Genomic DNA, 25,311 nt, shown 5'->3' with positions numbered 1-25,311 from the left:
TCGACTCATTTCCATGTCCTCCTGCTCCCCCTTCTCATCATTCTTCTCCTTTTATTTCTGCGAGGCTTGCCTAATTCCCCTTGGCCTGGGCAACTTCATTTTGGAGTTGGTTCTGCTTTGGTTTTTAGTCTGCAAAAAGTGCTGTGGAAACAGAATGACTGACAAAATGGAACGAATCCACTTTGGTTGTTTCAGGTGTGAATCAGTTATACCATCCACATACACCCCTCTAATAATAATAATAATAATAATAATAATAATAATAATAATAATAACCTCTAATGAAAGCTTTTAGGAATAAAATACAATATGCATTGATAACCCCTTGTTAAGGGAGCCCACCGGCATATATATTACTCAAAAGTGGAGTCTTTTAAAAGCATGGAGCTAGCAGCAGAGAGTTATTTTCAAGTAGCCTGTTACTGAATAATTTTCTTCAAGTCTCAACCATGCAGAACTATTATGGTGTGTGTGTGTGTGTGTGTGTGTGTGTGTGTGTGTGTGTGTGTGTGTAATCCTGCTGAATGAGATAGTGCTTAGTTTTCAGTCTGGAGGAGGTAGTTTAACTAACATTGCAGCTTGTTGTACAGTGGTACCTCAGGTTAAGGATCCCGCTTGCTATTTTGGCTTCTTTGCTCTTTGGGGCTGGGGGTCGGGGAATAATTTTTTTTTCTTTACCCCCCCCCCCCAATCTAGGTGCGCCCTATGGTCCGGTGCGCCCTATAGAGCGAAAAATACGGTAATTCGTTCCAGAGGTCCGTTCTTAACCTGAAATTGTTCTTAACCTGAAGCACCACTTTAGCTAATGGGGCCTCCCACTGCCGCCGCGCCACCAGAGCACGATTTCTGTTCTCATCCTGAAGCAAAGTTCTTGACCCAAGGTATTCTTTCTGGGTTAGCAGAGTCTGTAACCTGTAACCTGAGGTACCACTGTATTGCCATCTCACTGCATGGCTATCTTAGCATTAAGGAAGCTTGGGTTTAGCAAGGAGAGAGCATAACCCAGAGTCAGACAATATGCTTAGCCCAGCCTTGGCTTAGCTCAGTGTTCCAGGAAGTGAAAAAGACCAGGGAGGAGCAAAGCTATCACAAGGCTCCTTTCCAGGAGTCCCCACGTTCATGTGGTCCCAGTAAGCCATGGTTTGGCTTAACATGTCATGCGCACTAGGCCCAAGACCTGTTTTTAATCTCTGCACAGCACTTAGCAAACTTTAGGCATTAGAGGATGATAAATAACTATCTAGGCTGATGAAATCTTACAAATCAAGTGAAATCACTTAGGAAATAAGATTTTAGGGAGTCTTCACAAAAAATCACAGGGAAGTGCTAGGTTGCAGCCCTGAAAGAAGCAGATCAAAGAAGCTAGAGATTGTTAGGAAAGGAATTGAAAATAAACCTCTACGTAAATATCTTGTGCCCACTTCACAATATTGTGTGTGATTCTGCTTATTATGATACGTGACCAGGTGATGGGGAGCGTGAGACTTTTTTAGTGTAGAAAGAAAAAAAGACAGAGGTTAGAGTGTGTGATTCATATAACGGAGAAGTGGTTCTCAAACCAGTCGCTAGTCACAGTAAAAGCAGATGCAGTCATAGCCCAGTGTGATTCTGTGTGGTAAGCCATTGCATTGGTAGACTCATCAAGTGCCTTTGGTTTTTTTTGATTTTTTAAAAAAAGAATTTCACAGAGACAAAAATAGAAATGTCATTAGAGGAAAAAGTACTCAGCGCACCAGAACTTGAGGTTCGTTCCGTGAAACTGATTCAATGGTAAGTGTAAGGTAAAGAAAAGGATGCATTTCTCTCCTCAACTGGGAGCTAACCTCTGGAACTCCTTGCCACAGTAGGGGCAGTGAATGCCGTTAATGGTGCACAATTTAAAAATAGGATTTGGGGGACATCTGTCTCTATCCTACGCAGACTGTGAGTCTGAATGGATAACAGTTGGAATTTGCATGCTGTCTTGGCTACTCCTGTGATCTGAACCTTCATTGTAATTCTTATGTTCCTAACCAACTTTTGAAATATATACATATATATTTTAAAACATGCACAATCTTGGCTGCAAAGTTAAGAACCAATTGTTGGCAAACTTGATCAAACGGAATAGTTTTCATGTCCTCTGCGCTATTTCACAGTTGGACACACTTTTGTCCTTTCGTGTGATGCGTAAGATCCTAGTTTTGAGGCGTATAAACAGTACCGCTTTCGCCCGGACTTAGCTGGAGCGCCATTTTCTACACATCCCTTTGGCCCTTTACCCTTACCGTTCCCTGTTAGCAGTTGTCGAACGAACTAATTATTTTCACAGCTTGAAATGTATTAGAGCTCTCCTTGGAAACTGTTTATTTTATGGGCACTCTTTGATGTCATGACCTAAACTTCGGCTCAGCCCTCCTTTGCTCCCCTCCAATTAAGGACACAGAGGAGAAGCATAATAGAAAGGGCAAATGGGATGCGGAAGCAGTGGAAGGTAGGTGGAGCAGCGTCCGTGTTGTAACTACAGTTCTCTCTGCGGCTCCAGATTGCTCTCTCTAGCAACACCATGCTGTGAATCTCCTTGAGTTTCTAAGGGCAATGGAAAGTGGGCCGGCGAGCAGCCGCTCTCCATAGTAGGCCTGCCCTTCTGTAATTGTTGAATATGTCGGTGGAAGTTAATGCTCTTCCTAACAAGATTATCTTCCACGCCATGCCTGTGCAAGCTTCCTGTTTGCAAAGGTGTAGATGGAGGGGAAAGAACTGCAAAACTACGCATGCACACCAGAAGAGCCAGCAAGCCGGCAGATTTCTAGAGTTGTTCTCATCTTGTAGCTTGAGTTGGAAGGGACCATGTGGGCCATCTAGTCTAACCCACTACAACACAGGAATCTTTCATCCAATGTGGGACTTGAACCCACGACCCTGAGGTTAAGAGCCTCATGCTCTGCTGCACCAAAGCTATCTGGGCTGCACCAAAGAGAGAGCCCTTGCATGCCCCAAGAATTGATTGGCAGTAGAGCTTCTTCTTTTCCCAGTAGTATGGAAGTGAGAGCTGGACTATAAAGAAGGCTGATCGCCGAAGAATTGATGCTTTTGAATTATGGTGCTGGGGGAGACTCTTGAGAGTCCCATGGACTGCAAGAAGATCAAACTTCTCCATTCTGAAGGAAACCAGCCCTGAGCACTCACTGGAAGGACAGATCCTGAAGCTGAGGCTCCAAGACTTTGGCCACCTCATGAGAAGAGAAGACTCCCTGGAAAAGACCCTGATGATGGGAAGGATTGAGGGCACAAGGAGAAGGGGACGACAGAGGACAAGATGGTTGGACAGTGTTCTCAAAGCTACCAGCATGAGTTTGACCAAACTGCGGGAGGCAGTGGAAGACAGGAGTGCCTGGCGTGCTCTGGTCCGGGGGGTCACGAAGAGTCGGACACGACTAAACGACTAAACAACAACAGAGCTCCTTACAGACATCCTTCGTACGCTTCTGAGTTTGTGCCCATTAAATTGCCTGGCATGACTGTTTGCCACTCACTGAAAAGTTGTAGCTCTGTGTTCGTTGCTTGATTGTGCTCTTGAACCCCACAAAGGTCCACAGTGTTCTTGTCAAGTTAGGAAGGAAGGCGACTCGTAGGCAAAGGCCAAAATAATGCTTCTCAGGGAGGAACACAGTATCCAAACCTCCTCCTTAGCTGGGCTGCATCCGCCACAACTCCCTCCTTGAGTTGGATCTTGATAGCTGCATCTGGTGCTATGACATCCTTCACTGCAGAGGTTCAGAACCCGCTGTGGGCTAAATCCTGGTGTTGAGTCACATCCAAACATAAGATAAAAATTCTCACGGTGGCTGTGCAGATTTCCTTGGTGCTAAGAACCAGAAAACTCGCAACCTCGTATTCCGAATATTTCTTTTTCTTGGAATTTCTGGGTAGAACAGCTAAGTATTCTCCATTTCCCACTGTATTCCTTTCTTAAATTTCTCTAAAAGATGTGCTTACAATTGCTCCTTGCGCTAAACAATAATTTTTCATGTACCAAGGTGTATAATTCCAGGTCTCTGCCCAGAGGCAACCCAGTAAGTACAGCTAGACCTCCATCTACTGAAATCAATCCCAGCTGTGTTTGTTTCAGTGTGTGATCTTGTATATATGAGAACATTCAGACCCCGATCGGTGCCTTCCATTTTACTCTCACGCTGCATGTTCAAATAAACTCTTCAGCGTTAAGAATAGGTAATCAATCACAGTTTGTTCCCTTTTCTTAAATCGGAGGAAATCCTAAGGAAAAACCGATACTAATATAACTTTATGGCTGAGAATTAAACACACACAGAGGACAGGAAATTAAGTTTCGTAGCTGCTGTACCTTTGGCTGCATGGCACGTAAAACGCCTTAGAGGGAAATTCTGCTCTGTGATCATACTCTGGCTTCTGACCTTGATAGTTTGCTCCAGGTATACATTAGAGGTTCACTGATGTCAGTGGAATGAACTGCTCATGTAAAGAAAGCAGCATGCCATAGATTTAATGGGGAAGTGTTTGCCTTGTAGGACATGATTTCTTTCAGAAGGGCAGAGAGTCCACAAAATTCATCACAAGCTCGCAAGTGCCAAGAATTGTAACCACTGATGATTTATGCTGCAAATACAACCAACACTATGGGGGGTTGGTTTTTTTGTTTTGCTGTTGGTTCTGCTGATTGGTTATTTTTTTGTAAACCTAAACCATAAATATAAATTTAGTAAATTACTTAGAGTCTTAGGTGTTGGTGGACTGCATTAGCACTACCCAGCATGTGGCAGTAGTCAGGGAGGGTGAGAGTTTCCCTCCAGATTTTTATAGAGTACAGCAGATTCCTACCCCCTGAACTAGATCCTTCTGAGTCTCCCTACATGGTGCCCTGGCTGTTTGCCTAATGCCAGCCATACATGCTTCTATTAGTGCAACATTTCTTCATCCTTAGATCCCTGTCTGTCAGTGCACCCACCCACCAGCATATTTCCAAACTGCAGCTATTATCATTATTATTTATTAAATTTGTATACCACACTTCATCCAAAGAGCACAGGGCAGTTCGCAACATAAATATGCAAAATAAGAACACAAAATTGATAACAAAACAAAAGCAAAACAAACCAATAGCCCCCTTCCCCATTGTAAAGGCAATAGAATGTTAATCATTCAAATGGCTGGTTTAAGAGAAATGTTTTCACCTGGCGCCTAAAGATGAAAGTGCCAGGCAAGTCTCCCTGGGGAGAGCATTTCACAAATGGGAAGCCACTGCAAAAAAGGCCTTTCCCCCTGTTTCCATCCTCTGGACCTCCCAAGGAGGTGACACCAAAAAAGGCCTGAGATCATAGAATCATAGAAGAATCATAGAATCATAAGAGTTGGAAGAGACCACAAGGGCCATTGAGTCCAACCCCCTGGCAAGCAGGAAACACCATCAGAGCACTCCTGACATATGGTTGTCAAGCCTCTGCTTAAAGACCTCCAAAGAAGGAGACTCCACCACACTCCTTGGCAGCAAATGCCACTGTCGAACAGCTCTTACTGTCAGGAAGTTCTTCCTAATGATGATCACAGGGTCTGGGTCAGTTCATATGGAGAGAGGCGGTCCTTAAGGTGCTGTGGTCCTGAGCCATTTAATGAGCTATACATGCCTTCATGGGGTCTTTTATTGTATTATTTACTTACTTATTATTAAATAAAATTTGTGTACCACCCTTCATCTGAAGATCACAGGGCAGTTCACAACATAAAAATGCAAAATGAGAACACAAAAAGCATAATAAAAGAAAAAAAAAAAACCAATAACCCCTTTCCCCACAATCACATTTAAAAGGCCATAGAATTTTAATCAGCCAAAGGCCTGGTGTGTGTATTTTGATTTATTTATTACCACTCTGAGAGGTGACTAAAGCCCCTGACCCAAGATCACCCAGTGTGCTTCTTAACTAAATGCGGATTTCAGCCTAGATCTTTTGCCACTCACTCTGTTCCATGCTCACATTTTTAAGAACAAGTACAGAAAAGTAGTGACATCAGGATGTTCAAGTCCAACGTTAGCCTCCATTGAATGTGTATCCGCATAATATTAATTAGTCTTGGAGCATAACAGCACCAGTGTCAGACGACCTCAGTATCCTTTTGACTGTTTTGAAATGCTTTTAAAGGAATATCCAATAGTTCCTCCTCCCCTGCCCTCCCAGTACAGTAATAGTTTGCTTACTATGCCAGAACTAATATAAACGATACTATGCAAAAATTGTTTCATAGATATTTAATGGCTTTAGTTAGAAATGATGGAAGCCCCTTCCCCATGAAATTCATTAAAGCTTGAGCTGGAATACTTTCTTGAAAGAGCTGTAAAACTTTCCTGTTAGGATTGGTATTCAGTGGCCAGGGTTAATCGGGTGTGGAATAATCTTTATTTAATTGGCTATTTTGTGTTTTATTGTTTTGCATGTTCATTTAATTTCGAACTGTCATTACTTGCATTGAGCCTCTGGGAAGAGATGGGATGGAAACGAAGCCAAGTAACTAAATATTGCAAAGAAAAATGAAAGTTTCGTTTCTTTCTTTCCTTCCTTTCTTTCTTTCCTCCTCTTTTTTTTTGTATAATGTTTCCTTTAAATGGAGGATCTGTGTCTAAAGAGGGCCGTAATGCAAATTAAATGGTGACAGTAGACAGTGATGGTTTGCATTACAGCAATAGCTTTGCAGGTTCATTTCCGTTGTATATCTTACGTGAGTTATGCAAACGTGCAAGGGGAGTTCTGCAGGTTTTTCTGTATACTTTTTGAAAGACTTTTGTTTCTAAAGATGTAGAGTGAAAAGAACGCCATTTCCACACAAAGGGAAGAAATGTTTATTTTAAGAACACCCAAGTACCCTGCAATGGTATAGCTTGTTGGATTCCAGATTGCCACAGCTTCTTCACTCCGAAGATGAATGAGTATTTTAAAAGGATCCATTCAGCTTAAAAGTTATAGCTTACATTCTCTCCAGTCCTCCTGGCATTACTTTCTCTGTAAGTTTTCTGGGGGCAGGGTTTTTCTTTTTCTTTTAAGGGGGGTGGTCTTTTAGTTTTGCAGTGCCTATTTGTACTTGAATAATAAGATACGCTTAAATTTATATATTTTTTGTTTATGCATCTGTACTAACCAAAGATCTTCTGGAGCTCTGCCAAATAAGAACACATGGGAGGTTGGAAGAAAACGTAACAGGAGCCTTGCCTGGGTCTTGGTATGACAGTACTTGTTGTCGTTTTGCATTTGGGACCCAGCTAGAAACACATCGGATGAGGAGAGAGAAGTCATATTGTTTGTAGGAAGTTTTCCAGTGGATTCTCCTGCTGACATTTTCAAGCCAAGCCAAGCTAAACATACTCCAAATCCCCCCATTACACTAATAGTTGTCACCAGAATTTATCTGGTAATCATTTAGCTTGCAAAAAGGAATCAAAAGGAGATGTTACGTAAGTGGTTTTGCAGTTTATTTTTATGCATGGATACCGGTAAGTAAACTAAGTTATGACAAGTTACACACAGCATGTGCAAAGCTCCCTTTTCAAAGCTCCCTTGCTTCTGAACATGCAAGGAGTTCCTCAGGTCCTCATAAATTACTCTTTACAAATCCTTATGTTTGTGACCTGGAGTCCAACTTTCAGCTCCACAATTCACATTATGGAACAAATTCACGTAAGCAACATTCACATCTCCTTTCCTAGCTATGCAGTTACATAGAGTTTCATGCCCGATAGCCAGTTCTTCACATTCTGACTAAACGTGAACATCACACGAAATCTGCAGTTAACCATAGGTTAAAGCTTAAAAGCATGGTTTTGCTTCCAAACGTTCAGGTACATCATAATTTGAAGATTCTAATCTCCTTTCGGGACGCAGGTGGCGCTGTGGGTTAAAGCCTCAGCGCCTAGGACTTGCCGATCGAAAGGTCGGCGGTTCGAATCCCTGCGGCAGGGTGCGCTCCCGCTGCTCGGTCCCACCGCCTGCCAACCTAGCAGTTCGAAAGCACCTCCGGGTGCAAGTAGATAAATAGGGACCGCTTACCAGCGGGAAGGTAAACGGCGTTTCCGTGTGCGGCTCTGGCTCACCAGAGCAGCAATGTCACGCTGGCCACGTGACCCGGAAGTGTCTCTGGACAGCGCTGGCCCCTGGCCTCTTAAGTGAGATGGGCGCACAACCCCAGAGTCTGTCAAGACTGGCCCGTACGGGCAGGGGTACCTTTACCTTTACCTTTAATCTCCTTTCATTGTCTGTCTGTTCAGCTCTCCTGTTTCTGTAGGAGAAGCCTTCTGTAGGTGGAGCAACAGCAGTAACTATGGTATGTCAGAGACTGTGTTCCCAGATCAGTAATTATTGAACATTTTTAAAAAGTCAAAGTAGCCTGCACAAAACAACTTCAAAATGATAACCATTAGATACTGGCTTCAGAAAACATTTGTTTCATGCAGATGCACATATTTATTTATATATCCACATGTATCCAATTTGTTAAAGTCATTAAACGGGGAATAATATATCAGCCACTTGCTACAATGTTGTTTTTATGAAGTTATCATTAGTTGTTTTGCTCTCGTAATAGATTCACATTTAATTCTTAGGATACCTTGGTAAGATGCGTATTTTGTCAAATCCATCGTTAGCATAAACCATGTTTTCCAAACCCTCATCGAATCATGATTTCTGATTCTGTATTTCTGGTTGATTGCAAACAATTGCTTGTCAATTCTCACATTATATTAAACCATAGTTAAACTTGCTTCGCCATGGAATTTGTGGGGTGTTTGAATTGAGGCAATATCATCACTTTGTCATGTGTTGATCAGATAGGCAGCCTTTGGAAATAGTTACACGCATTATCGTCCTTGTTACGAGAGATTCCATGGCCAGAGGGATCTAGGTAGTTGCCTCTTCGTTACCAGTCTTATTTAAATACTACAAACATGCTCAGATGGCTGCGTTCTAAAAACAGTAATGTGCTGGACAAAGATCGTCTGTCTTTTCCACCTTCTTCCAGATGCTGAGTTCTATTCCCAGAAACAATGCTCAAATTACATTGACTCGGGGCCTGTGGTTTGGGAGTGTGGGAAGGGAAGAAGAAGGGTCTCTTTTGCAACTGATGAGAAGACTGAAGTTCAATTGTTAATAGAATCTTGAGAAAAGTTAGGTCGGCATCTTATAGAGAAGGCACAGCAATATCAACTGTTGGCTGTAAGCCTGAGTAAGCGCATACTGAATTTTTAGGTACATTGTTGGAGGTTTTCCATGTTTTTTTAAAACCCCATAATTTTTCATTGAGCGTGGGGCTTTGTTTGCAAGACAACCTGTCAGGTGCTCCTCATCGAGCATTTGAAACAGATGCCCCATTATGCTGGTCACACCGTTTAAACACATTTGTATTCTTCCCCCACCCCCCCATGGTCCTGAGGTGTGTGTGGAAATCATAGTACAGAACAATTATCCATGGATAAATTTCTTGGCATTCTGCCAGATTCAAAAAACTGGTGTAGCATAGCACTTGGAAGTTTGAACTTGGCACTTCTCGGCTCTGATCCTCACCTCCACCTTGATCTTGTCACCTTCACGCTGTTTCTGCAGGCGTCGCATAACTATTGTTTGGCTGCTATGGGCTGGATGTCCAACTGGCCCTCTATTCTAACACGATTCCTATTACGGCTCTTTCCATTCCGACATTATTTTGTGGCATTCCTTGCAACAGCCCCAGGGTAGCTAGAAGACTTGGCCCGTCAGCCACCTGTGACTATTGGTGGGTCACAACTTGCCATGTGGACGGTGGTTGGGAGTGGTTTTCATGGGAGACTCGCAACAAGGTTTTCCGTTCCTTCCAAATCTTCCCTTCCCGAATAATACTGCCCCCTGCTTCGAGGAGGAGGTATCGCAGAAGTGAAGCTGCCCTGTGGTCACCTCAAGAAACTTCCCTTTCCCAGACGGATCTGGCCAAATATACATCTTATCTAGGCAAGAAATGACTGTATTTTTAAGAGTCGCTGGGATCAGCTCAAATCGTTTTCATTGTCCTTGATAATGAGGGGAGAAGTTGTTTCTAAATAGAGCCTGTGAGTGCATTGACTGCAAATAAAGATAAAAATATATATTATACCAGTCTGTTTTTATTTAGTTAGTTTTAAATGATGCTTCGAGGGAAGCAGGCAGTGCTGTTACATGCCTGTTTTACGCCAGTACCAATTCCAGCTTTTTTCCGAAGCGCTTTCTATTTGCCACATTTAATGCAGCGTAACCTCCAAATTCAGAAGGTAATGCAAATGTATGTAATGCGTTTTGTGTGGTGCAGAAAAATACATGTATCATTAAGTTTTTAAAGCTAGGCTTTTGACAGTATATTGGACTAATGATTTTACAGTGTAATCATTTTAGCTCATTTGAAAGCAGGTATACATCCAACTCATTCTGTTTTGGCATAGCAAAGTTTGCCATTGGTATTATATCTCCCCCCCCCCCCATGGTAAACAAACTTTGTGAAACAGATCCAATGTTTTGCATGCGATGTAATTAGTCCGTTTTTGTTTTTTTAAAAAGCTTTCCCTGAACATTCATTTGATTTTTGAATACCTTTTGAAAGAAGCTAAGGAGGGAAATGGTTGGATAATAATTCTTCTTCTCTGAGCAAGTTTGGTTTTAATAAAATGACTTCATTTTTAATGCAATTAAATTGGGCTACACGGGTTTGTTTTCAGCTGTAAATGTGCAGAATTGAAAACATATAGGAGAGACGTGTTAATTATGAAGTTCTGCAGTTACTCTTAGTCTGGCGCTAGTAGAGATCCCGGGTTTTAGATTACTGTAATTTCATAAGGGGCACTTGAGCGAGATCTCGCTTTGCTTCGTGAAATGGAAGGGAAAAAAATAATAATATTTTTGTGACCATATTAAAACTATGCTTGTTTCTGCTCTTGCCTCTCTAAAGAAGCCTGCCTTCAAATATTTATCAAAGTGGAGGTGGTATTCTTTTGTCCTTTGTCGCTGCATGCCAGTTTAATTGTAAAGAGGTTGCAAACATGCAGGCTGTAATGTTACACGTGGGTATGAAAGAGCAGATGGCAGTCAGCTGGGGTTGCTGAAACCAATGCCAGTCTCCCACTTAAGGTGAAATGTAGGAAAGAGAGATTGTCACTCCAGAGTGATTTGAAGCTCCCTTCTCCCTCGCTTGCTTGCTTGCTTGCTTGCTCCCTCCCTGACTGACTCACTCACACTCACACACACACATAGATATATACACCTACCTTTCTTCCCTTGTGGTATAGGATTCCTACATGAGGGCACATGCTGGCAGCTTTCATCTCCAAGGAATTGTTTTCTTGACTGCCGCCATCCACTGTTGAATAGCATAGCATGGCTTTGAAAGGTTCCTGTCTTATTAGTAGTCTAAACAGTCTCTTGTGTCTTTTGTGTCCGAATGACAGAGAGGTTTGGAAATGGTTTTGGTGCCAGGCACTCCTTCAGCAAAAACACTCACCTCTTAAGGCCGTGGCGCTTCATAATTGATTCCCCCCCCCTTTCCAAATTTCATTTTTGCTTGTCCCCCTGCCTGCCTCTTAAGAAGTTTGATCCAGAAATTCAGAGTAGAGATCTTAACACCATCCCATCCCACCCCCGATTTGCAAAACTCTGCAAGTGTACGTTTACTGTTTGGTTGGTAGATATTCATTTCCCCACTACCACTTTTAAGTTCCTCCAGTGAATAATGTGAACTTTGCAGTTTTATTGCAGCAGAATAAAAAGCTTTTAGTATTCTTTCAAGGCTAGAATCTCCAAGACTGCAATCTTACACATGTCCACTTAGAAACTAGTCCCAGCAAGTTTGATCAGATTCACTGGGAAACTGGGTCTAGGACAGCAACTTGAGTTATTTCTGATATGCACCGGAGCAAGCATCATACTTGCAGTTTTTGTATGTTCAAAAGTGTGCCACATTCCAAACAGCACATTCCTTTACGCGCACAAAATAATGTTTGTGTTTTGTTGCGGTACTTTTGCTTGCCTCTCTCCAGCTTCCTTGTCTTAAATTTATGTAAAGGACACCAGAAATTCTTGTCCCAGCACAACTACTGATTGTAAATTTTAAAAGTATTTAAATGATCTCCCTTTTTCTCAAGATGCTGGAATCATCTGAAGTGTTGATCATTCACACAAACTGTGTTGACATTAAAGTTTTTAAAGTTTACTGATGTCACTGTATTGCAGTTATTTACCCCTCTGAACAACTTTGTGAGTTATCTCTTTTTTCGGTGTTAAAAATTACAGCTTGCAATCTGCTTGGATTACACAAGCCCTTTAAAACACTCCAGACAGGTTGTGTTTTTCACTCCGTTTTAGGTACTTTCGACAATTAGATGAACTAGGGGCTCGCTTTCTTCTTGCAGACCTTACTTTTATTGCTATCATTTATCAGTTGCAAGATGTAAAGTTGTAGTCTTCTCTGCCTGACCCAAATAAAACCAGCTTGTATTGATCCTTGCTCAGGACATAATGAACTGGCAAATAATCTCCGGCCATCTCCTCGGTGTTCATCAAAGCCATTTTTAGGGAATAAAGTCTGAATATGTACAATCTAAAAGCCTTATCTCGCTTACTTGATATACATGTGCAGGTTTAAAGCCAGAGACCCGATAAAAATCGTAGCTAATTGTGTGAGATAGTACCTTTTTATTTTCATTATGGCTTCAATACAGTAGCTGCAGCTTAAAAGCTCTCAGATATTGCATGAAACTTTCTGGAAATTAAGGTTAATGTTTCGGGGGGGCGGAGGGGTGTTTTTTTCTACTGACTGGGCTTTCCCCCTCCTCTAGTAGCAAATAGAACAAAATTAGTTTTCATTCATGTGTCAGGTTAATGATTTTCTTTTTAATTCTTACCCCCCTTCTCTCTTTTTTTTAGAGGAGAGGAGACTACTGCCGATTTTTTTGAAAGCCTTAAACGTTAGCTGACCTTCCAGCTGAACCCAACTTTAATGTAAACAGTTTCTTGAGATGGTTCGAGGCTGGGCCAGCAAATCTGGATGATATTAGTGCTGCTGTGTTTGAGGGAAGTTGGAATCCCTGGGTAATTCTCAGGAGCTTTTTTCCAGGCCTGGGCAGTCGTCGACTTTGCTTTCTTGTCGATTTTGTAGGTTTCGTTGGTAATGCTCTGTGTGTCTTTTGGAAATGTAATTAGTGAAATACATAATTAGTTTTACTTTGAAGTATAACATCCCCCCACTTTGGACCAGCTCTGCTATACTCTCCAAAGTGAGGTTTTAGGCCAGTGTTGAGTATTTGTTTTCTTGGTGCTGTGAGATTTCAAAGATAGCATCATTATTAATATTACTTTTAAGCGTTTGGATTGCTATGCAACCTGGGTTTTGTTTCCCGTGACTGGACACTATTGTCTTTTTTTTAAAGGAGAACCAAGACAAATAGAGCAACCTTATACATATTTACTAAGAAGTAAGCATTGCTGTGTTCAATGGGGCTTACCCCCAGGTAACTGTGTGTAGGATTTTATTGATGAATTGACCAAACTGGAAGTTGAAAACTGAGATCTAGTTCACCACGCCTCACTGCTGTTTGTTTTTGTTTTGTTTGTTTTTTACTAGAAATAGCAAAGCAGAAGAATTTCCCTTACAAAATGTTTTTGCGTAACCAACAAAGTAGTTCTACACTGATATACCAAAAAGTAAAATAAACATCCCAGGTGCTTAGTTACATCGGGTTTTGAAAACTTTCATTTTGGTGAGTCTTTAGGGATAAACAGCATATTATTAGTTTGAGACACTCTTGTGATGTTCCATCAAGGATGAATTGCATTTGAAAGACAAAACTTGTCAAGCAATTAATATATGCGGTGTGATTGTTTTAGATATTCCACCGCTGTAGGGAAGTTTTAACATATTGCTTAGCTAGCGCCGGTTTGGTGGGTTTTTTTTGCAAGGATAATTTCATAAGCATTTCTCCACAAAAGCAACACTCAGCGGTTGCTCTGACGTGATTAACTGGGACATGATATTTAGGACTCATTTAACACTAGCTGAGCCTCTCAAATACCCCCGTGTGGTCAGGACTTGTTCCTCCTCAGGATAACAAGCTTCTAGCTGATCTGCTTTTAGGCAGGTGGTCTTGATGGCCAGCAAACGTCAATCACTTTGGTGTGTCTTGGTTACCCATACTCACACGCTCTGGTTTGCATTACAAGGAACTGTGAAACATTCATTTTGTTTTGCACACCAGAAGAAGGGTGCACATGGGTGAGGCTTTAACTCATGGTTAGCTAACCTGTTGTAAGCATAGGATGCACCTTGGAAAGTTCAGCTTCCCATCAAAATGCAGCTTTACAGCATGCAGCTTGGATGTCGCATTTGCTGGCATTCCTCTTCTTTGCCTCTGTATGTTTTAGCTAATTAACATGCACCCCAAAATTTGAGGCTCAGAACAGACTATTGTATAACAGTTAACAGGTATTCCCCATTTGTACGGAGCATCTTGTTGTCCCTATGCATTGAAATGAATGTTATCCAACCCTGTTCTGCAAACAGGGTTGTGAAATCTCATTTTTTAAAGGGGGGCAGCTTCCTAGCTGTGAGGCGTCGAACAAACAAAACAGTGCATCACATAGAAGCTTGTCCTGTTATTTATTAAGTCTATTTCTCAGTTTTCTGTTAATCTATCAGGGGCAGCATTTCCTATGGCGCGCAGAGACCAAGACTGCAATCCTATGCACCCTCACTTGGGAGCAAGACCCATTGAAAAATAGCCGTGCTTCATTTAATATAAAGTACTATTGTTGGCCCAGGTAGAAAAGATGCCTTTGGGGAGCCTCAGCAGGAAGAGGAAGTGATGGAGGGAAATGATAGCTTGGCTTTGGACTGCTCCCAAACTCCCCACTCCAACCAAAAAGACCCCCATCCCTCGGAATAAAAATTACTCATAAAATTTGCAGAGGAGAAAACCACAGCCAACCTGCTCTGCCTATGCAGTGTCCTCGTGACATCATCAGCCTTTACACCAATCTTCTCTCTTCTCATGAGTTTGCATAAGAAAGGTCTCCAGCACTTATCTTTCAAGCAGCTGACCTGCTTTCCATGCTGTTAATGCAGAAGATTTTCTAGTAACCTCTCATCTTGGATATGAGTAGCTGTTGCCTCTGGCATTGGCCACTTGCTCAACTTCCTGCCCCTTTTCCTTAATACACGAAGCACTGTTTGCCTCCATTCCCTCCAAACCAGAATTGCAAATAACAGTTTGAACCAGATTTTCAGTTATGGTTTGCGCAAACCATAGTTTGCCAAATTCAGGCAGCATGACAGCCTATGGTTTGCTGAAACCAGGACAGGAGGGAAGAAATCAGAGCTTAAGGGATCTGGCAGTACATGAGCCTGAAGCCTATTCATCTGCCATAACCATGGTTCAGCTCTTAGGTCTGGACCTTATAACTCCTTATTGGTTAGCCTGTTGCATATTGGGACCCTTACAACCACATTAAATAGAGTTTACCGCTTTTCAGATTCTCTTGAAACTTTTCTGCCCTCTGTGGCTTCAAACCTCCAGTTTCAATCTTAATTATTTTGATCGCGCAATCAAAGAATTCTAACTTCTCTAGTTTCTCCTTGTGAATATTTTTTCCCCTTACATTAGATCTTTTTTGGTATGCACTACTGACTCATTCAAGTGTATTGTGTTCATGAATGTCCCACGTTTTTGTCACTTGAAATATGGTTTTGATTTAGCTAACACCCCCACACACCGGAATTTATTTTAAACCTACAAATGTAGCTAAAGTGTTTATTTTCTTACCTTGAAAATGTTAGCTGTAGCAATAATATATTTCCTGTTTATCAGCAAAGTACATTTTTAAAAAATCATTTTTTCGTGACATGATTTTGAAATGGAACCCCTTCCCCAGGCGTCGGTTGTACAGACATCACTTTTTGTGCTAAACACAATGTGTCGTGAGTGATGATAAAATTGTTGTTTAACCCAAATATCCCTGACTTCTACTCAAATATGCCAAATGAATTGGGCAGGTGGAGAAGAGAATAGTTTTGAATCAATATACAAACATCGCTGTCTGTAAGGTAGGCCATTGTATTGCCACAAATGGGAAGAATATATTGAATTTATGCACACATGGTTGACTTTTCATACAGCGGGCTCAGGTTAAACATCTCGAATGTGGAATATGAATAGAGCTAACATTCTCATATGAAGCAGTAATGAAAATGAACAGAGTTCCATTTCGACTGCTAGCAAAGAACATTTGATACTCCAAGGCATGAAATGTGTTTAGTACTTGGGGTTTTGTTCGCTTGACAGAAGCCAGGAAGTGGGACAGTATGACTTCTCTATAAAGGCTTATTCTGTACCTGATGACAGACTCAAGGACGTAACTTGCTCACAGCAGCCGTGCCGCCCGGCAGCTCTTCATTCCATGCAGCAGACAGCAAAGACATTTCATAGCTCCATGTCGTCAGTGGGCATTTCAGTCGTTGGGACATGCCGTTTTGTTTGCTGTTCTGAGGTTGGCGCCAGGGTGGGTGAATCCGCAGGGCAGAGAGGGAAGAAATTCTGCACCATAAGCACATGTTTTGACTAAGAGTGAAATCTGGGCTGGGAAAGAGGGTCTGTGTGACCAGATAGTCATAAGAACGTAAGAAGAGGAGCTTCCTGGATCACGCCAGTGGCCCGTCAAGTTCAGCATTCTGTTCTCGCAATGACCAACCAGATGCCAGTGGGGAACCCACACGCACAAGAGCACTCTCCCTTTCGGTGGTTACCAGCAACCAGGTATTCAGGAGCATTACTGTCTCCCAACTAGGCAGGCATTTATGTTCCTTTACCCACCTGATTATCACACACCATATGTGTGTGGGGTTGCTGGGGTGGGGGGGTCTATATGATGATGATGATACAACAACAACAACAACAACTTACTATTTATACCCTGCCCATCTGGCTGAGTTTCCCCAGCCACTCTGGGCGGCTCCCAATCAAGTGTTAAAAACAATACAGAATTAAATATTAATTAAGTTTGGCCCTTGTTTTAAAATGCACATTATGGGTTGGTTGGATGCAGGCTTAGTTATTCTTAGAGAAGACTCATTGAAATTGATGGGACTTAAGTTAATCAAGACAAGCTTAAATCCTACCCACTTCAGTGGCCCCAGTCATGACTTAATCTATCCAGTGACTTAATCTATCTCTTTTGTGAACCCCAGAACATCAGCCCTGTGTCCAGTTCCCCTCTCTCTCATGTCTACTTAAACCTACCCTAGATCCTGACATCATGACCTTGTGTATGTTTCCATCCTTACCCCTTGTCATGGTCTGTGTGCGTGGAAAAAATACAAATTATGACTTCAGAATTCAGGACATGAATTAGATCATAAAAATAGATGTGATAGTATTCATACTTGAGTATTTAAATTCACAAATAAAATGTCTGTGGATTTCAAAGGAATTCGCCCAACTGTAGCTTGGGTTTGTTGGCATCTTAGCTTCACACAAGTTCTACTTCCATCTAATAGCACATCACAGTGGTGCCATCTAATGAGGCAGCTGGTTTCTTGGGACAGCTTTAAAGCGAGAGAAACCCCCGTTGCTGTTGAGTCTGCTTTTCCAACGCCAAATACAACAGTGACCTTTCCGTGTCTCGCTTTTCTCTCCTACCTCTCTCTTACTTTTGGTTGTTGTTTCTTTTTAATGATGCTAAATGTCATAGATGGCGAATGCTTTGGAAGACTTTCCCTCCCATTTTAAGAGTTCTTTTAGAAAACAAATTTAAAAGAGCTCTTTGGGGGTGGGCAGAGGAAACTAGGCACAGCAAAGAAGAGATGATGCCTGAGTCATCCAGGTCCTGTGTAGGCACAGAGAAACTTCCCCTGAATAAACACTCACTGGCCCACTGGAGGAATTCCTCTGATCACTGACTACAAGTCCCTCATAGCCCTGCACTGCGTACAAAAAAGCTCTGGTTTCAGCTGAACATACATTCTTGATAGTAACCCCGTGCCAATCCAAATTGGGACTTTACACATTCACTTCCTGCAAGGGAAAACTTATTATTCATGAGGGCACAATCAAGTCATGAAATACAGGGCTTGTTGGTCTTCTGGCGCCATTTTCCCTCCGGACTTTTTCATCTACTTGCAAGAGGTCAAACGGGAGCTTCCAAATAGATGCTACAGATAGAGTCCCAGGTGGTTCAGAATTGAATTTTAAACAGAACCGCGGAAATGGGCAAAGGAGCACACCCTTATTATTGAACAGACTTACTCAGTGATGGGTTTCCCATGCAGAATAGTGTTTTGTGTGTTTTGGTTTTTTATGAGGCTAGTCCTTGTCTATTATAGTTTCTTGCAAAGGAGTGATGGTTATCTCCAGGCAACTGGTGGCCAATACACATGCAAGGTGCATGCACTCTTTTTGCCCTCCCAGGAGAAAGTACACACACATGCAGCAACCCCTGGATCTGTCATGATAGAAACATGACGTAATAGTGTGTGGGCAACATGCTCTGGTGCATACAGTGGGAGGAACAGGCAACCAGTGTTGGGGTTATCACGTCAGTCATTTTTGAGGCTGTATTATTCACCTAATTTAATGACAAAGAACCTTTGGTTGGCCAGAGGTTGTTGCATTTCCAACTCACATCTGCCCTAGCCAGCATGGGCAGTGGTCAGGGATGGTGAGAACCGTAGTCCAGAAAAAAAGTTGAGAGTCACAGGTTGCCCATCCCTATTCTAAACAATGTGTCCTGAAGTTTTTAATGTTTGATTTTTTTTTGTTTTTTTGTTTCCCAGAGTGGCTGTGGAAACACAACCAGATGGATGGGTATAAATAGTAAAATTATTATTATTATTATTATTATTATTATTATTATTATTATTATTATTATTATACTGTTCTGTCAACTATCAGAATTAGGAAGTTGTTCTGAGCTAGTATGGGAAAACCTGTGGATTTTTAATGTATTGGATGTGGTTTGAATCATTTCCATGGTTGTTTATTTATTTGATACACGTATGCTACAGGCCGGTTAGAGTTACAGTGTGGCAAACAAAAACTGATAAAATACATGCCATCAATACGTAGAGCAGCAGAATAATACCGTATTTTTTGCTCCATAAGACACACTTTTCCCCTCCTAAAAAGTAAGGGGAAATGTGTGTGCGTCTTATGGAGCGAATGCAGACGGGAGGCTCTGCTCAGCGCTCCCTTTAAAGAGCCACATGGAGCCTCTTAGGGGCTTTTCCCCGAGGAGGGAGAAGGGCTGCCCTTCTCCCTCCTCAGGGAAAAGCCCCCAAGAGCCACACACACACTCCGCACACTCTTTAAAGGGAGTGCGGAATCTTGTATCAATAGGGTTTCTAAGTTGAAAGTATTTTGAAAATTGCTAATATGAAAGTCATTAATTTATCAACCTGTAAAAAAGCAAAAAAATAATAAAAATCCAACACCTGTGGAGGGTTTCAGAAAGATAAATCAATGGGAGTATCCCAAAACCCATTTAAAGCCCCTTCTGAATGGAGTCCATTTATTGTGCTGATTTCCATCTTTTGGAGCTGGAATTTATAAGGGTTTCAATTATTTCTTATGGCAGGAAGCACTAGATTATATTTTGCTTGTTTCTCACCTGAAAATGAGAAGGTTGTGTTTGTGCAAACTTTTTTTTTTTTAACACCCTTCCTTCAGACTAGATCTGATAAACTTCATTCTGATAGAAGGCTGTAAAGCTACTAAAAGCTAGTGGGGGCGCAGAATTTGAAGTAGGGTTATTGCAAGTGTTTCAACTTTAGTAATAGAGAACTTCTTCTTTTTAAACAAATTAAATTAAAGTTGGTCTCTCAATTTAGTGAATTTGCCAGTATTTGTTTTCAAATTGTATATACATTTTAAAAGAGATAATGCATGCAGTTCGAACAGTGCCTGATCTCAAACCATCATTTTTAAGGTTCTTATGGAAAATCCTCAGATACCTTGTCACACTTTTGACTGTCAGACTTGCTTGGTATTTTAAAAGGGAACCTGTTGTTTCTTTGTTAGATGTGGACGTTTGCATCATCTGTACTTCTGAGTTGTATCTGTAAATTTCATTCGTCATACTTGCATAAAACACACCAGCAGAAGGTGGTGACTGATCCCCTTTTGTTTGACCTCAGCACCTGTGATTCGAAGGTCTATTGCTTCTGAACATGGAAGGTCAATTTAGGTAAAGTAACCTAGTAGCACTTGATTGGACAACTTCATGGAGAATAGATCTATTTCTTTTAAAGGACTCCTTAGCAGTGGCTATTGCAGTGATGATTAGATTTCTTACTCTGGCCCTTTTACCATACACTCCCAGGGCAGGTTGCTGGAATTTAAAAGCACAACATTGTACGTTGTGTGAAAAAGAACTTCACATGTAGAGAAAAGTCATGCCTTGGCTGCATTTCTGGGGAAGAGCGGCAGTTCTCTCTTAAGCCTTAGGGAGTGCAAATTCAGAATTATGTTAACTGCTGATATTCTTGAGTACATCCTGAAAACAACCTCTTGTGGTTCTGAAATAGAAATCACATAAGTAGCATTGCAAAAGGAGGGTAGTATATCTAAGATATAAGAACTGGTCCTACCCTCCTGCAAGCAGTATGCACATCATCACAGTTTCTTGAAAATATAGTATTATTATGGGTTTAAAAAGAGTTTCCTCCTGAAATTTATAGTAATATTCATTATTTAATCGATGTTTTAATGTGTTGTGAACCACTTTGATATTTTTTCTTTAAAATATAAAGCAGTAATAGGAAACATACATGTTTCCACTTACTCTTAAACGCTAGTTTTTCACTATCTGAAAAGTCATACAAGCTTGACTTTTGCAGAAATGTAGTTAGGATAGCTTGCAATTTATTTGGGGGGGGGGGAACGGATTAGAGAGATCAGTATGGTTAGTAGGTAGTATTAGTGTTGTGTGGTGTGTGTTTTTCCTCTGCCGGGAATGTAACAAATTGGTTGGCTGCTGTAATTTGGTTTTTAAGTTTGTTGAATGAGGACCAATTTGTATAGATAATATATTGTGTGTTAAATTGAATGCTCTGCTTTTGTACATTCCATTCCATTACGAAGATGAGACTTTGGATAACTACCTAGTTTCAGATAATGTGGAATCAAATCCTTTAGCGAGCCGTACTGTAGCAAATCAGCACAATGACTATTTTATGTTTTAAGTGGAGATCATGTTTTGAGTGCCTGTAAATGCCTCGTTAGAAAAATCAATTCCAAGCATCCCCTTTCTACTCTCTTTTTGGTTTACTTTATTTGAACTGCATTCTGACACTTTAATCCACTCTCCCGTATATATAAGTTTCAGCTCCGCTGATTTCAGAGAAGCCATTTCAGACTTGGGTCATTGTAACTTGGCCAGCCCATTCTTGATGCTGTTGCAGTTAAAAAAAGGATAGAAGGGTCTAGATCCATCAGTGAAAGCCTGACATAAATATGTAAAATTGGTATGACAAAAATTTAAATGGTCTGTAGTGGGGGAGGGGAGCGTTATTGCAGATTAGTCCGCAATGGTTACTTTATCCCACGAATTTGCTAGCCTAAATTTCAACACTCATTCAACTCATTGCAAGGACATTGCCAGCTTTAAATGGGATGAAAGGATAGCAACTTTCATACCTGCTGGATCATCTGGTGGCAGTTCTTATTCACCATAGGTGATTAAACGAGTGGCCTACAAACCAGTTTAATGTGTCATTTTCCAGTGCTTCAGGCTCCTAGCACTATCTCTATCTCAGCATCTTTCTCCCTATGGGATGCTTTGATAGCTAATGGTGCTTTTGAGAAAGGTCCATTCAAAGGAGCAGTTGTATTGCCTTTCCGCATGGCCATTTCCATAATCAGTCTGAAATGGTCATAATCACAGCCCAAAGTGATAACAGCTGAAACTTGCCCATGTGAATACTTTATTCGCCCCCAAAATATCTGCATGTATAACTCCTTTGAGAAAGGATATGAAATACTTTTTAGTTTAGGTTACAGGTTGGGTTACTAGTTGCTTTGCTATGCTAGAATATGAGCTTGGAGGAACTTGTTTTGACTTTTTTTCTCAGATCAAATATGCCAGTGTAATTTCACCGTTCTTGGTTGAAGAGTCACTGATGCTTTTAAATGCTCTCTGACTTTGTGTGCGTAAGACATTGCAAAGAGATGTTTTTTGTCTAACGCTTATTCATAAACTGCTGCGGGGGAGCACGTGTTATGCCATTTTTTCTGCTGATTAAGGGCACCAGCCACAGATTTTATTTCCTTTGTTATGTGTAAGAAGCTCAACAGGAGTTGTGCTTTCCAGGTTGTCTCCCTACTCTCAGACATATAAAATAGGATCACTTACAGCTTTTGGGAAAAAATGAAAAAGACACCTGAACAGATGGAAGTGGCTTCCAACATGTTCCGAGGGAGCCCTTTATTTATCAAGATAATTTTTTTATGCTACTTAATAAAAACCTGGACAATTTATTTTGTTCTGTGGCACACCAAAGCAGACTGAGGAGGAGAAATAGTCAGCTTTAGGGAGGAACAAAATGGCAACCTGGATCATGATAAAATTAGTGGCAATGACAGGGCCCAGCTTCATATTAGTCAGGGACTTCCCCATCCTCTGTGATTCCCCTTCCTTTCCTCCCCTGCAGTCCCTCACAAACACACATATCCATCTTCTTCTAGAGCCCCCCCCCCAGCCCTCCGAAACAGGCTTGGGCTTCAGGGGGGCATGATTGGAACCCTGTTGCACTGACGCCATTAACCCAGTAAAGGGGAAATGATTCCCTACCTTTTTGAGAGCAGGTACCTGTCTTCACAAGATGTTGCATGGCCCCAAGGAAAATGAAACGTCTAAGCAATTGGAAGCATGAAGGAGCATTGATCAGCGCTTTATTTTATTTTTATTTACTTTATTTAATATTTCTACCCCATCGTTTAGGGCAGGGCAGAAAAAAGTGTTGGACTGAAAAACTGAACCAACGTACCAGTAAATGTAGAAGGGCAAAAGTAAGATCAGTGAAAAATTAAAAGCAAAATTAAAAAGTTCTTAACAACCACTTCAAAGTAGCGAGTGGCATTACGGTAGACTGATATTTACTGGTAGGTTTTACGAAAATCAAAATTCGCCTATATTTGTCAGTGCACATCAGGTGTTTTTCAGAAGTGCAGGCGCCATCCTTGTTTGCTTAATTTACAGAGAAAGGACAAGTGTTGTGCTGCTGCTGGGAATATGTGTGTGCATACGCACATACACATGCACACACACATACCCAATCATGACACATTTCTGAGAATGTTTTGGTAAGCTCCATATTTGCAATCTTCACATCTACTATTGCGCGCACACATGCACATCAGTTAGTCATTCTACTAGACTTTAAAGCAAATTTATGAGAAAGTATTTCATTTACAGGTTGTGTTTTACAGTATGAAAAAAGAGTAAGACCAGTCTCTCACCTGAGGAACTTGGGGAGAGGAGATTGAGAAGGGAAACAGGAATGCGAGCACTTGCAGTTCAGTTACCTTAAACTTCATTTTAGTTGGGCATTGATTTAAGCCAAGACTCCTCAGAATTTGAGCTGAATTTGAAGGAGGGGATGTAGCACTTTAGGCATGGGTGTATCAGGCATAGGGAGGAAAGTTTCCCATCTAAGCAAACCTTCCCATATTTTAAAGCATTGTGTTGCATTTGTCCTCCATAATACCTAACTCTCTCAAAATGAAGGTTACCAGTTTTCAAATAAACCACATATGGACATAGGTATGCGTCAGGAGGAAAATTGAATTGAGAGACAGGACGGATTGGGAACCTGGTAACGTGGGACGCAGGTGGCGCTGTGGGTTAAACCACAAAGCCTAGGACCTGTCGATCAGAAGGTCGGCGGTTCGAATCCCCATGACGGGGTGAGCTCCCATTGCTCATTCCCTGCTCCTGCCAACCTAGCAGTTCGAAAGCACATCAAAGTGCAAGTAGATAAATAGGTACCGCTTCGGCAGAAAGGTAAACGGTGTTTCCGTGCGCTGCTCTGGTTCGCGAGAAGCGACTTAGTCATGCTGGCCCCATGACCTGGAAGCTCTACGCTGGCTCCCTCGGCCAATAAATCGAGATGAGCGCCGCAACCCCAGAGCCACGACTGGACCTAATGGTCAGGGGTCCCTTTACCTTTAACCGCTAGATGGAAATGGAAGTAGCTGAAGGAGGAAGCCTTGTCTGTGCCACTTAGCTGAAGAAGAGACTTTTTTTTCTTTGAAGTATGTCACTTTCTCATTTTATTTTGTTTCCTGAGAAAGTAGGCGAGCCTCAAAATTTCATACTGGAGATCTGAGTTGGATCCTCATATCGCTTTCATCGGAGTAGCCTTATTGACTCCATTGGCACTCCTCCAGAGTAAGCAGTTTGAAGCTTGCAATCCCCAAATCTGTGTTGGACTGTGTCCTGCAAATGTTTGCGTTTCTGGGAATGGACATATTAGCGATATCAGTAAAAATAACTGTGCTGTATTTAAGCTGGCCAGAATAGGGTGAAAATCTCTGCAGTGGGAAGAAGTATCGGTTTCCAGGCTGGCCAGAAAATCATATTTCTCCTTCAAACACAGCACAAGAGCTCATTGAGCACCAAAGCGGACCGTCTAAGCTCTGAGTCAGTCCACCAGGGAATGAAGTCTCAGTTTAAGAATTCCTTCAGATAGCAGGAATTCTGGAAGTCCTGAGGACAGAAATATTTTGCCACAGCAGATGAACAGAAAAGTCCGTCCCCCCACACCCTCTGGAGAGTCTGCTAGGCAGCAGCTGCGGGTCTTTAGTGAGGATCTGCAGGGCTCTTCTTCTCCATATTCCCTGCGCTAGTTGCCAAGGTAATTCCAAAAATAAAAAGGAAGCTGTTATTCATATGCATAACCCCTGCCTGGCGGGAAGACAATGTGTATCAGATGCTGATACACATTTCAATGGATATGCTGTACAAGCAAGACCTTTCAGACTCCGGCATTGCATTCCTTCAATACTTAAGCCTTTTGACATTGAGAATTTTAGCTGTGTAAAAATGCTTCTTGGAATATTGATTTATATGCAGCTGTTGCGTCCTCTTCAGGAAATGATTTGGCATCTGTAAGGTTTTCAAACATATCTAAGAAGAAGAAGAGTTTGGATTTGATATCCCGCCTTTCACTCCCTTTAAGGAGTCTCAAAGCGGCTAACATTCTCCTTTCCCTTCCTCCCCCACAACAAACACTCTGTGAAGTGAGTGGGGCTGAGAGACTTCAAAAAGGTGT

At 41.6% G+C, this 25,311-nt stretch overlaps 1 protein-coding gene across 3 annotated transcripts in view; it reads left to right on the top strand.

Annotated features, from left to right (window-relative positions):
- TAF3 (TATA-box binding protein associated factor 3) overlaps positions 1 to 25,311 on the top strand; it is a 145,930-nt gene that overhangs the window by 42,833 nt on the left and 77,786 nt on the right. The window lies entirely within an intron of this gene.

This window comes from Podarcis melisellensis (genome assembly GCF_964234715.1).
Source record: "Podarcis melisellensis genome assembly, chromosome: 10".
Lineage (NCBI taxonomy): Eukaryota > Metazoa > Chordata > Lepidosauria > Squamata > Lacertidae > Podarcis > Podarcis melisellensis.
This window is presented reverse-complemented; position numbering and strand designations above follow the sequence as displayed.